This window comes from Octopus bimaculoides, chromosome 22, assembly GCF_046866305.1.
Source record: "Octopus bimaculoides isolate indiv1 chromosome 22, ASM4686630v1, whole genome shotgun sequence".
Lineage (NCBI taxonomy): Eukaryota > Metazoa > Mollusca > Cephalopoda > Octopoda > Octopodidae > Octopus > Octopus bimaculoides.
Genome location: NC_142949.1, coordinates 18490983 through 18505982, shown reverse-complemented (window position 1 = coordinate 18505982; position 15000 = coordinate 18490983). Strand labels below are relative to the sequence as shown.

General features: G+C 35.4%; 1 protein-coding gene across 6 annotated transcripts in view; it reads right to left on the bottom strand.

Annotated features, from left to right (window-relative positions):
- LOC106870917 (neuropeptide Y receptor type 2) overlaps positions 1-15000 on the bottom strand; it is a 768756-nt gene that overhangs the window by 209530 nt on the left and 544226 nt on the right. The window lies entirely within an intron of this gene.

Sequence of the window (15000 nt, the reverse complement as noted above, 5' to 3'; positions counted from 1 at the left end):
TAGATATAGGTTAAGATAAATATGAAAAGTAAACAGTTTGACATCACTTGAAAATAAAAATTAATTTAGCAAGAGAATATAGATACATAGAGTTTGTTACCGCTCTTTCATTCACGCAAAGCGCGTGAATCATTTATATTAAGTAAGGATTCCATAGCTTGAGAATCAGAGAGGAAGGAGTCGGAGAGATGTCAAAGTGAGGGAATATCACTGATATTAGTGTATTCCTTCTTGTCAAGAATGCGGGAAAGATAAGAGTAAAATAGGAATGCGTTAGGAAGATCCATGATCAAATGAAAAATAATTGCTATGCCGGTTAGCAGTTTCAAATGAGAATGTTCGATGATAATCCATGGCGTGAAATAGTGGAAGGTACCAGTTCCATTTCTGGATACAGGATAATTGAAGGTAGAATAGAAATATTACAGTACATTCAGGAGGAAAGACAAACGTGTGGATGTAGTAGAATAGATATACATTAATTCGTTGCTGGAGACAGCTAGTAAAGCAGAATAATAATTTCCCATACTAGCAATGTAATTCGTTTCTTTCCAGAAAAATATTTTACCAATAAAATTTATAAACGCGCAAATAAATGGCAATAAAACAACAGTAGAATGTAAAGAATGCTTATGTAATATAAAAAGAATATTAAGTTCATTTATAATTTAAAATATTATTATAATCGTTTTCTGAATCACGTTCACTCACACTAGACTCGTGCACACTATCACTTGTAGACGCGATCGTCCATTCACAGGCACGCGAAGATGGACTTGTTTGTTTGTTTAGAAGAAGCTTTTTTTTTTGCTCTCTGTAAATTTCTAGGTAAGTAGAAACGTTTGCACTTCGTTATAAATTTGGATCTTTTGCTTGAAATATTTCAGTTCACCATACAATAGTGAGCTGAAAATTAAAACTCATAAATCTGGTGTCTCGTAAAGCGAGTCTTCGTAGAGTGAGGTATTACTATAAACTAGTTAGTATAGATAGGCACGTACTTGTCTCAAGAGGTTAGGAAGTGCATGTATAAAAAGAAAGTGATGAAGAATAGCAGATGTGAGATACAGTCAAATGACCACCAATGATGACCAGTGTTGACAAAAATGGGAGAGAGAGGTTAGTGAGGGAATAGAGTGGTTGTAAAAGGTAATGAAGATTTAATGTGAAAGGGAGCTTGATATTAATGAAAGTAAGGGCAGGTTTAGGACTCATCTGGTTGTAGTGATGCTAGAAAAAGATGCTCGTTATATTAAATATAAAATTGAAAATTTAGAATTTAAAGATTTGTGGTGTTAATGAAGGTGTATGCTCACTGGGAACCGATGGATGAAAATAAAGATATAAAACGATAAATCAACAAAAGTTACTGGTAAATATACATAAATAAATAAATATATTGGGGGACATTTATTTACTAAGTTTATGTACTGCGCAAATTATAGGGACTAGGGATGAAGGAACTATAGGAACTAGGTATCAGTAAATAAATTAGTGAAGAGAGCTGGAAAGATGGATTAATTTTGTGCAAATTACCAATTCGTATATAGCTCCAAACCATGAGAAGAATGGCCCAGGAGGAGTTTGCAACTGAGAGGGTATTCTATTAGTTATAATTTAGGTGGAAGGTGTTAAATATAGAATAAAGAAGAGAATGGAATAAAGAAGAGAAAGGTAGGATAATATGTAAAGATACTGTGGATATATCAAATAAATTAGGTATGATGCCTCAGCTAAATGTTACTGACAATCAGTAGTAGTTGATTTTATGCATTTAGACTTGTGGTAGAACTTCAATGACTTCAGAAATCTGTTGGTAGACATAGAGTAGGCTTCATGCTGCTTGTTTAATAATTGTGCAAGATTATGTGACAAAATTTGCAGAGTTTCCTTCAGACACAGCCATCAGGGAGCATGCTGGCTTTGGTATGAAGGGTTTAAGTCTATGGTAAGCGAAGCTATGGTATGTTGTATGTGTGTGTGTGTGTGTGTGTGTGTGTGTGTGTGTGTGTGTGTGTGTGTGTGTGTGTGCAAGAAACGTGAGAGAGAAAGGGAGGCAGACCGTTAAATATCGTCATATTTGTGAAAGATGAACATTAAATATTAGTTTCACTACAAGAATTATCTTATATTAACATTTGGTTCACTTCGACCTCCAAGAACCACAAGTATTGATTGTATTATTTATATAGATAGCTTTTCCTCAGCGTATTTGAATTTGGTAAGTGCTCGGGGGTGATCAGTCTCACATTAAAGACTACGAATTACGTTTGGTGGTGAAGATTGCCAAAGATTTTGTTTTTTTAATTCGTTGGATGGTACATATTGAAAAGGAGGGTAAAGAGATATTGAGAGAAGAAGAAGAAGAAGAAGAAGAAGAAGAAGAAGAAGAAGAAGAAGAAGAAGAAGAAGAGATGAAGAGAGTGTTGTTAGAAATAAGACTGGAGGCAACCGTATACATTTTAGTCAAGAAAAGCAGGATGTAAATGAGACGGAGGAAAGGTGTGGAGGTTGTTGAGAAATTTGTTTATTTGACTTCAAAATGTAAAACATCGGTGGCTGTATTTGGTCGATGATAGTAGAGAATGGTCTAAATGGAATTGAGTCTGATAAGTGGAAAGATTTGGAACGTATTTATAAACGATGAAATCGTTTATAAGTAGATAAAAGGGAATTGAAGGTCAAAGTGCAATTCGTCTCATACTGATGAAGTTAACAGAGACAAAGAATCAAACGATAAGAATAACGAGATGAAAGATAAAACGACATTTCCTTCTGAAACAGACTACTACTTCCAGACAAAATTAAGAAGAACGAAGAATTATTCACCTTTAATCAATGGGGATAAGGAATCAAAAGTATTACAAAATCAAAGACAGATGAAATATGGAAACATCTTCAAGAAAATAAGAAATAATCAAACAGCAAAAATGGTAAATTGGAAATTGAAAGAAAATGTGGCGTTTGAATTGATTGAGTGAATATAGAAGAAGAACAAGTTTAAATTTGAAACTCCTGAAAATTTCTGTTCAATTGGAACGGTAACATTAGAACCCCAAATGATACCTTTAGAACCACTTAAACAATCGTTGAAAGGCAGTATATTAGAAGTAAAGTAAAACAAAAAACACCTTTCTTGCTTTCAAAATGATTGTCGTTGTAGTCATTGGTTCTGATAATGATGCGTGTTATGCCTATTTTCAGAAGTCAGTGGTAAATGTATGATAGCGTTGGGTAACCTTTTCCACTTCTAAATACTGATCACAAAGACCCGTAGATCAGATGGGAAGTATGTGTCCTCAAATGGTTTCTATATCCATCGGTTAATGATCAAACAAGAGAGATATGTAGTCCATCAGTTCTGCAACACTTCAAACAGTTCTCAGCGGATATTTACGCAAAGATCGATTCAGAACATGATATCAGAATAATTCCAACTAAGCTGAAAGTCGAAAAATAATTTCACGTCAGAGATATCTTAATCACCGATAAAAATACAGGGAATATTGTTCAACTTGCCATCTTGCTATTCTCTTTCACGGGAGATCTAAGATGCAAGGATGAAAGAATACATTCATAATGTTTATATCAGAATATTTGAACGTATTGATCTGATAAATACCTTTACATGAAATCCAAAATGGACTGAAATAGGAGATGATTTTTATCGAAACCAACAACACCAACATCCGAAGGTTAGCGCCGTAAAGGGATTGATTCCCTTTAAAATGTGAATAAATTGAAGGAACTATTGTTCAAAGGTTTTATCTGAATGAGATTTTGCTGTTTCATATTCTCTATAAAATGGCAGAAATCTGCCTTATCTCTGCTCACCTTTAGAGTTTGCTGGAATATAAAATTCGGGAAAGTGAAATTGTCGATATTCTGTCAACTGAAATAGTAGAGAAGAACCCCGTTTCTACCCCTTATTAGATTGCGAAAAAACATACCACAACAGTTTACGTGAAATATTTGAAACGTGAACTATTTGAAACGTGAACTATTTGCACGGAAGATACAAAGGTATTTGCAAAGAGAAGAAATACCTGCATCATTTTCTAGCTGCATAACAAACCAGTGACGGGAGATGTCGAATGTAGAGGAGGAAGAAACCAGATGAAATAGGAGCCCCGATGGCCACAATTGAGCATGAAAAGTCCACCATTAAAGGAGACACTCGGTGAATAGTCTTATATTCATCAATAGACAGCCTCAATGTTAAATGTTATTGTTCAATCAAATCGGTTACGTATCTGGGGCAATTACGTGAACAAACGAGCGTTTCAAGCTGTCTTTCCAGTCCTATATTTGGATCCAAACGCGGATGAACACATATAACTGAACCAGTGGGCTGTGTCAAGAAAATTTTGAAATTTCTCATTCATGAACACCTTGCATGGTCATCTAGAAACTTATGACCTTATTTACTTAGAAATATATGTACGTGATGTCATCCAACGATGTCTTCAGTTCAGATGTATATTATTCTTTCAAGTATGGCAAACAGAACCATTTGCCAAACTTTCTTTATTCTATTGTTTTCTGACATTTTCTTTCAGCAAGTGAAAAATGATTCCAAACGTCAGAAAAATTCCCCTTTAACAGACAGACGCCTACATTCTCCATCCTTGTAAGTTTGAATGTTGCGGGGGGTCTTTTTACCTTCTTTTTTAGTCGCTGCCTCTATTGTGCCCTCAACTCAAATGTCCTCCTCCAAACTCATGTACCAAACTTGATTTTGTAGTTTCAGAGAAAAATGCCATCACCCCTTCTTTGATAAATGATAATCGCTAGAATAAACTATTATAAGATATCTGTGCTTCGCAATTTCCATCCAAACTCTTTTCCAAAGACTTAGTTCCTAATGTAATTCTTGCCATCCGATGTCTCTTTACGAAAAGCATGGATACTCGATGTCAGAATGCATCTTAAATTAGTCGATCACCAACATGCCTAAACCCCTATCGGACTTGATAATTGATATGTTCATCATGTCACTGTTCAAAGTAGAAAATGCGGTTCAGTCAATGTGAAGAAAAACTTTAAATGATTGATGCTTTTAGTGACCTGAAATGTAACGTAAATATTCAATGAACAATGGTGGTTTAAGAAAAATGTCATAACAACTTTTATTTTATTGGCTGTGTTACAGAACTTCTGAAAAACTGATATGAGATCAAAGAAGTCACTATGAAGTGTTTGCTGATTCAACGGAGCAAAGGAAACTATTTTTGTAGGTACATCTGGAGGAACTGGCAGAGCATTTCTTATCAACCTCGATAAAAGCCAAAAAATCTTGTTGCAGCCTTCCTTCTCCGATAAATCTGCAACAGCTTTCACAGGAGAAAGAGCAATTCATTTCGAATCTATGTTTCCGCCCAGATACGTTCGTTTGTAGCATTCAGGGTTCTTTGCTGCAACAAAAACTGAAGCATGGATGTGTTGCTCTCAAATATTCTCGACTCTATGGAATGACTGAGGAGTAACCCGTAATATTTGGCCCTTCACGCTTGGTTCGGACAGATTGAAACATAAGAATACCATTCCACGTATCGATGGTACTACCTCTGCAACGTAAACCACTAACACTCACCAGCAAACCTTTCATTTGCTACGAAAAACAACGAAATCGAATAATCTTAAGAATCCGCATATTTCTTTATCCTCGGTTGGGAATAGTTCAATTTGGTTCTTCATAGTAAAAATAACACTGAAATTGTTGTAAATCAGCAGACATTCCAATAGACAATGGAAAATTACTGAACAGAAACTAATTCATTTAGATAATTTGGGGAAATTAATGCCATATTTTGGAAAACAGCATCATTTCCTAGAGAATAAAAACAATATGAGAGTCACATTATATTTTCAGTTTTATATTCGTTTATTGAATTTATGCAATTTAATAAGCATCAACTCGTACCGTTTTCAGAACAGCTTCACTGCAGCAATTCTGAGTGAAATAGCTTCACCAGAGATTCTCTGTATTGACAAAGATATTCTTAATTATGTTCACTAGGATATTGGGATTTCATGCAAATCTTTGTATTTTAGCTATTCATGAACATGACGAAATTTTAGAATATATATTTGTGAATATAATCATACACACACACACACACAATACTCACACACACACACACACACACACACACACACACACACACACACACACACACACACACACACACACATATATATATATATATATATATATATATATATATATATATATATATATATATATATATACATATAATTATACATACATATATATATATATATATATATATATATATACATATATACATACATATATATAATAGTATATATATATATACGTATTTATACGTTTTGTAGAATTTGTCCATTATATATATATATATATATATATATATATATATATATATATATATATATATATATATATATATATGTACAAATACAGATTTATATACAAATGTTCATATATGAAAATATGTATATGTTTATATATGTGTGCGTGTGCTATTGTACATGAATATACACGCGCACACTGACCCTCTCACATAGATACAGACATACACAAACCTTCAAATACATACATATATCTAGAACGGGAGAGACAGAGAGAGAGAAAAATAAAGATAGACAGACTTTGATAGAGAGAAGGGGAATGCATCTGTATACTTACATATACAAATATATATGTGTGTGTGCGCGCATGTGCACGTGTATGTGTGTGTGCGTGTGTGCATGTGTGTATGTCTGTTTGATTGTTTGTTTGTGTGTGTGTGAATGTATGCGTTTGTGTTTGCAAAGGAAATAAATTTTAGTAATTTTGAATAAACGAGTAAAAATGTTATTTGTCTCAACAATTGATAATACCGAATTTCAAAATAACTCTTGCAAATAATTCAAATATTACACACACATACAAACACACCAACGCACACACATATATACATACATGCACACACATATATATACAACGGAATATCCCATAGATTTTGCTACATCTAACAGAATTTTTTCTGGTATTTGTCATTTATTTCACTACCATCCCCATCATCATCGATGACATAACCGTGAAACATGTAAAGGACACCAGAGTGAACTGTTGATGGAAGTTATGTGTGTGTATGTGTGGTACAGAGACGGGGAGAGAGAGAGATAGATAAAGAAACAGAGAGGATTGTAATTCGAAGTTTGAAACCTAAAGAGCCTGATGGCTAAGGCTCTGCTGAGTAAGAAAACCACACTTAAATACTTAGATGTTTATGGCTGTTGTATTATTGTCTCCAAATATTTTTCCCGACTCACGCAGCTCACCCTTCCATTGTTCTTGCAATTACTAAATCATTTGAACTTATTTTAGATTTTTGTTTTCGTATTGAGTCTCCACGACAGAATACCGTTTCTTATTTGAATTGCAGAGAAATTTTGCAGCAGATTTATCTCTGCCGCTTTAATTATTATAAACCATTTTGGAACACCTTCCTACGTTTCACCAAAATAACATACACCACACGTACATGTGCATACACACACACACACACACACAACACAAAATGTTAGCTAACTGTGTTATATTAGGCATTTTTCTTGCATGTATGAAATACCCACACATTTTGAGAATGTCTTTTACATTTACGTTTTTGTGTATACTATTTAGATGAAAAACGGTATACATTCGATTTCGTTTATTTAGTCATTCAAATTTTGAAGTTTATTACGAGTGTTCATGTTGTTGCTATAATTGTTACTATCGCTGTCGGTTTGAATGTTACCAAAAAGATCTACATTTAATAGTCAAAGAGGCGACAAAGACTAAAACATAGTACTGAACATGTATCGCCTTTTTATCGTCCCCTTTGTCTCTGATACCCGTATAAGATTTTCCACAGTCCCTAGAGGTGGTACCGCCCACTTTGTAAACAACAGTTTTAATTGGTCACTTAACTGCAAGATATAACGAGGAAATCTTCTTTAAACCACGGCAAATTATCGTAGAAAGACGAGAGTGCGTTAGCAAAAGTATTTCAGACGAAATTGTTGCTATAGATTTTTAAAAAATGATAAAAATAGGTTTATATTTAAATGGTTAATATTTTAGAGCTGGTCTGTTGGGTGGGTTAGATTTGGGACTGAAGTGCATAAATAACAGCACGACACAAAAGAAACTTACGGAACACAAGATAGAGTGGACAACTGAGGGGAGAGAGATGAAGACAGAGACAGACAGAGAAAATAAATGTGAAGAAAAGAGTGAAAAGTGCTTTCCTGGTTCATTTAATATTGTTTTAAAGGGAGAGGTGCGAGGGCCAACATTGGGGATAAACATCATAAATAGAACAACAGTTTAGATTAAAGAAATTGTAGTTTTAAGTTGACTTCACGCTAGTCCTGGAATGCGTTCGAGCGGGTGTTTTTGTTTGCGTACGTACACGACAAGTGTCAGAGTGTTTGTGTGCTTTGTGTGTGTGTGTGTGTGTGTGTGTGTGTGTGGGGGTGGGTGTGTGTGTGTGCGTGTGTGCGTGTGCGTGACGGGCGTTTGTGTGTTTATTTGGGTTAATGGTTCTATCTATAATCACTACGAAGCTAATTACAGTCCACCCGATTACAGTCTTTGCAAATTAAAGACGTTAATTACATACTTCTAACATTTACTCACCATAAAACGTCGTTCCTAGAAATTATGAGATCGCTTTACAGCGATGGTAACGGAGCCAGAGATTATGTTTCACACACACACACACACACACACACACTTACAAGCACATAAACCTACATACCCAAACAGACACACTCACAACAGCCTATATATTTATCTTTTATCCCTTACTTGTATAAGTCATTGAACTGCAGCCATGCTGGGGCACCGCTTTTAAGGGTTTAGTCGAACAAATAGACCTCAGTATTTACTCTTTTTTTAAATGAAGAACTTATATTATTAAATCTTAGTCCAAACCGTTAAGTAACCAGGACGTAAACAAACCAAGGCCTGTTGTCAGATATAGATCTGTTGGTCAGTTGAAGGTTATAGAAGGAGACACTTCCTCAAGGTGTTACACTGTGGGACTGAACCCAAACCTACGTGTTTCGAGAGCAAACTTCTTGCCACAGAACTACGAGGGTTTCTTTGCATGTATATACGAAATGGTGGTGCAGGCGTAATCGATCAAGCTTATAATCAATCAATCACATTCCAGGAATGACACTCACCCCTTGCTTCTAACACTGTATTTTCTTATTTGTGTTTATTGCTCCCTTGTATTTTTAATTTTTTAAAGTTTTTCTTTTTTCTTTTGTATTTGAAAACAGTAGTTTTTGATTTCATAGACACTTTACTCCTATTTCTGACATTTCGTGACACGGTAGGTTTTCGCCATTCTTCCCCCTCTCTCTGTTTGTCTGACTCTCTCTCTCTCTCTCTCTCTCTCTGCATGTGTGTGTATGTATGTGCGTGCCTGCGTGTGGATCTAAGTGTGCATGTGCTTGGTATGTGTATTCTCGTTTGTTTGACAAAGGGAAAACCTGCGAAATTACTACATGTAATAGAAAGTGACACATCTGGTTACTTCTCATTCCTTTGCAACTGGGAATTTCACTTTCTTCCAGATCCGTTGAAGTGCCGTCTTTAGTATTATTGAAGCACTTTCTCCCTCCACCCCGCCACCCATTTTTCTCGCCTGACAGAACAACTTGGAATACAAGCGGTGACGGGATGTGATAACTGCATAAAATATATTCACACACACACACACACACACGCACACACACACACACACACACACACACACCGACACACACACTTACACATAATACATACATACATGTATATATGTTTCTACATGTCTTTTTATATATATGAAGAATGAATGCATGTATGTATAGAGATATGCACATATTTATCATATTTATGCCTACATCCGTTTGCGCTTCTATTTGTGTGCGTGTGGTTGTATGCGTACGTATATATATATATATATATATATATATATATATATATATATATATATATATACATGTGTGTTTACGTATTAACGTATACATCTGTGCGCTAGTATTGTCGAAGAATTATTGCTATATTAAGATTGTAATCTTTCTCCAGTCTCTACAATATGCAATGAATCTATTTGTTATATACAATGTCCAATTTATCAAAATGACATCTTATCAATCGGAACGGCAACTCACTACTCTAAAACAAACATAAACTTAGGCTTCGATTACATTTCTAATTATTATTAAATCGATCATCAAGCGTAAGGGGCGTCTACATAACGACAACTTCAACATCGATTTCAAAGTAAACATCGAATATGACACAACAGTTTTTATTTCATATTCTCCGTTCCCTTGATGTCTCTATTCTAAATACTGAAATCAAACCTTCCAAAACCAACAACAATTTCAGCAGCAATAATTGTGTCAGCAGCTATAATTATACAGCAGAAATCCCCAGACATACTTTACTCGTGTACAAAATGCTTAGCGGCAATTCTTTTGCCCCTTTATGTTCTGCGTTCAAGTATCTGTTAACGTCGACTTTGTGTTTCTTGCGCTTGCAGTCGCTGAAATAAAATACCACTCAAGCATTGTGGCGAACGCAATGGTTTAAACTCCTCCAACTAAAATTCCTGGCTTTGTGTTAAAGTTAAAAAGAATTAGCTTAAATTAGCATATCACCCAGTATTCATACAACAGAATCGTGAATATTTCTTTCTTTCTTCATTCGAAGATCTTTGAAGGACAGTGGCCTAAAGGTTCGGATATTACGCTCACGAACGAGCGTGGAGACATTTTGGGACTTATTTGAAACATTATTTTTCCATCATTGAGTTGATTGGTGTAAAAATATAATAATAATAATCATTATTATACTTGTGTTTGTTTTGTTATTAAGATTGAAAAATCTTCCTTGTTTGCAAAATATTTTGGACTTGTATTTGCAAAGGAAATTACGTTCCTGAACTCATGGTTCTAAGCAAGTTGCCTTTCCACATGCATACAACTTAAGATACTACAGGTACAGAAATATTGCCCGTTCTAAAACACCGATGCCTGAGATAGCTGCAATATTATCGGGAACACTCCACCATCGGACTTGATAAAAGGGCGACGCTCAAACTACTTAAACTTGTTACGATACTTTCCGTGTGACGATATGAATACAAGGATTGAATTTAGATTCAGCCTCACGAAGCGTTAAAGTAAAGATATCATTTATTGATTTAAGACAACATAAGTATATCGTTTCTATTGAAAATCAAGCATGAGTTTCACAGCAGCCATAGAAGCAATAATATAAATGAGACAACTACTACACATTCACGTGATCAGCAGAAAAATATGATCTGCCCTGAATAAACACTGCGACATAACACACACCATTAGAAAATAGTCCTTCGAAAACCACAGTGGAATTGTCTGTGTGCTAGCGCGTGAGTGAGTGTCTGTCAGTCTGTGTCTGTGTGTTTGCGTCTGTGTATATTCAGGCTTATATACGCGCACGCATACATCAATACAGATGTATACATAAATACATACTTTACATACATACGTAAATACACACATAGAATGATAGATAATTGTAAGGTATCTCCAATATCAGTTACGGTTTAATGGAATACGATTTGTTGTTTGGAAAATTCTATTGGCAAGCGATTCCATATTGCTTTCTGTCGTAGTTTTCGACGACATCTGATTCAATGTGGCTATTGATATTTTACTTACGTATAATATTTCATGAAAATACGGAAATTGATGCTATTACCTGATATGCCCTAATGGACAGGCAGTGTGTCCACTAAAAAGGGGGAAACGTGTGTGCAACTAGATATATAAACTTATACACACATGTATACATACATATATATACATACATATATATATGTGTGTGTGTGTGTGTGTGTGTGTGTGTGTGTGTGAGTGTGTGTGAGTGTGTGTGTACGCATATATATAAAAGTTTTATGTGTAGGTACATATATATATATATATATATATGTGTGTGTGTGTGTGTGTGTGTGTGTGTATCTATATGTATGTATGGATGGATGGCTGGATGGACGGATGGATGGATGGATGGATGGATGGCTGGATGGATGGATGGATGGACGGATATACATAAGTGTGGCACCGTGTTAGTTACGATGAATCATGCATGAGCACGTGTGAGCACGTCCAGGAGAAGATATTCTTGAAGAAGATTGCTAGTTACCCTTTTCCTATTTCTCTTCATCAACATAATAATAATTATAATAATAATAATAATAATAATATTAATAATAATATTATTATTATTATTATTATTATTATTATTATTATTATTCATTATTATTATTTAGTAAGAGAGCAGCGCGTGCTATCAAAGTGACACTGGGGTACAAATGTACGACGACCAATGGTATATTGGTCGTCGTACATTTGGTACGTCGTACATGATCGGTATGATCATGACCACCTGTCTGAAAATTGTACACCGGGCACATGCATCACCACCATTTGTGCGCGACATGGTGATCTCATTTCAAGATAAACAGTGCATGACCTTGCAAGTGGGGCCCAGTTAGAATTTTTTTTCTTATTGATTAGCGCACCCCGCTCAAAATTTCCCTGATCAAAATTTAAGGATGTCGAACAAAACACACATGTTTCCAGAGGTGAATTATTCAAACCAGAAAGAATTCCATTCAATGCATGGCTATGATGCCTCTTCCACTACACCCGATCAAGATTCACATATCGTCCACCAATAAGGGACATGCTTAACTGGTAAACTATGCTTAACTGGTTGACTATGCTTTACTGGTTAACTATCCTTAATTGGTTAATTATGGCTTGAAGTCCAACGTTAACTTTACGTCTAGTTTTTCAAAAACTAGCGTTGAATTTTTGGACAAGTTTTCTGGAGGCAGAATAGTGACAGAGTTATTTTGCAAGCCCACGTCATCCCGCATTTACCTCCACCGCCGCTCCGATCATCCACATCATCTTATTCGGTCAAATCCGAAATCCGAAATGGTGGTAGTAGTAGTAGTATTTAGGTTGTGAGCGTCAGAACGGTTAGCGTGCCGTTTTCAGTTCAAATTCAGCCGAAATCGACTAGGCCTATCATCGTTTCAGACTCGATAAAATAAAGTATCAGTGGAACACTGAGTTCGATGTTATCGGTTAGCCCCACCCACCAAATTTCAGGCCATATGCCTGTAGCAGAAATCAAATTGTTATTGCTGTTGTTGTTGTTGTTCCCTCAACGCACTGTCCAGATAATCATTATGATTATCACGGTCAACACTTTTAAAAGCTTTTCCGATTACAGCTATTACTTTAAAAGCGACGTTTTTCTTTTGTTTTGTTTTTTTAAGAGATGGAATTTAAAGCTGTGTTGGGTAAAATTAAGTTATTTTAAGACGAGCAACAGATTGATGTCATACTGATAGTGTCTGACCCACCGCATCTGTGGCCTTCTATAGACGGGATGAGAAGGAAGTAGCATCTGGAATATGGTATAATCGACATCAGGTCATTGTACACAAATATAGGTACAGAGAGAGAGAGTTAAAATAGATTCCTTCAGACGAAAACCTTCACTATATATGTGCTTCGATACGTGCATGAGTGTGTGCGCGCATGTGAATATATACATACACACATATGTAGATTAGATATAATCATACGTACGTGTGTTATATAAATTTCAGTATCTGCCTAGCCACTTATGCATATACGCATATAGACATACGCATATACACTTACATGATATATATCTATAAGCAATGATAAATCTCTGAGCGTGGTATAAACAGTAGCTGCACGACATCGTGAAGTATATATGCCACCTAAATTTGGCTGACCCTTAAGGGTCGATGCTATTGTAGGTTGTAGCCCCAGGAAGACATATATATGTGTATGTGTGTATGTAACTGACACAGATATAAATATGTATATAAACACATACACACATATATATATATGTATATGTGTATGTATACATATATGTATGTAATACATCTATGTATACATGTATATATATAAATATAAATATATATATAATGCGTATATAAATATATATTTGTGTGCGTATATATATGTCTGTGTGTGTGTGTGTGTGTGTGTGTGTGTGTGTGTGTGTGTGTACATGTATGTTCTTTTATTCTTTTTCTTGTTTCAGTAATTTTGACTGCGACCATGCTGGAGCACCGCCATGAGTCGAAAAAATCAACCCCAGGACTTATTCTTTATAAGCCTAGTACATATTTTATCGGTATCTTTTACCGAACCGCTACGCTACGGGGAGGTAAACACACCAACATCGGTTGTCAACTGATGGTATGTGTGTGGAGGGGGACACACACAGACACACAAACATATACATGTATGTATATATATATATATATATATATATATATATATATATATATAAATCCCCTCAAAAACGAAGATTAAACGCAACAAAATACAACAACGCGACGAGGAGGTACATGTAAAGTATTAGCAGACGCTCAAGGAAAGAAAGAAAGAAAGATGGTTTAACGTTTCGACCAACGCTCTTCCTCAGGAACAGAGGTGAGTCCAATAGAAAAGGAGGACGAAGGAAGAAAAATCGCTAACAATTCACATGTGGTTACATATACGACGGGCTTCTTTCAGTTTCCGTCTGCCACATTCACTCACAAGGATTTAGACGGCCCGAGGCTACAGTAGAAGACACTTGCCGAAGGAGCCACGCAGTAGGAGTGAACCCGGAACCATGTGGTTGGGAAACAAGCTTCTTATCACACAGTCACGCCTGCGCCTGTATATGTATATTTTCTCTCTCTGTCTCTCTAACCGCGCTCTCTCTCTCTCTCTCTCTTCATATATATATATATATATATATATATATATATATATATATATATATATATATATATATATATATATATATATAGGGAGAATTCACAAAAAATCAACAGACGAAGACAGGTGGTTTTGAAAACAAATAGATGTATTAGTATAACGCTCGGGAATTGAGAA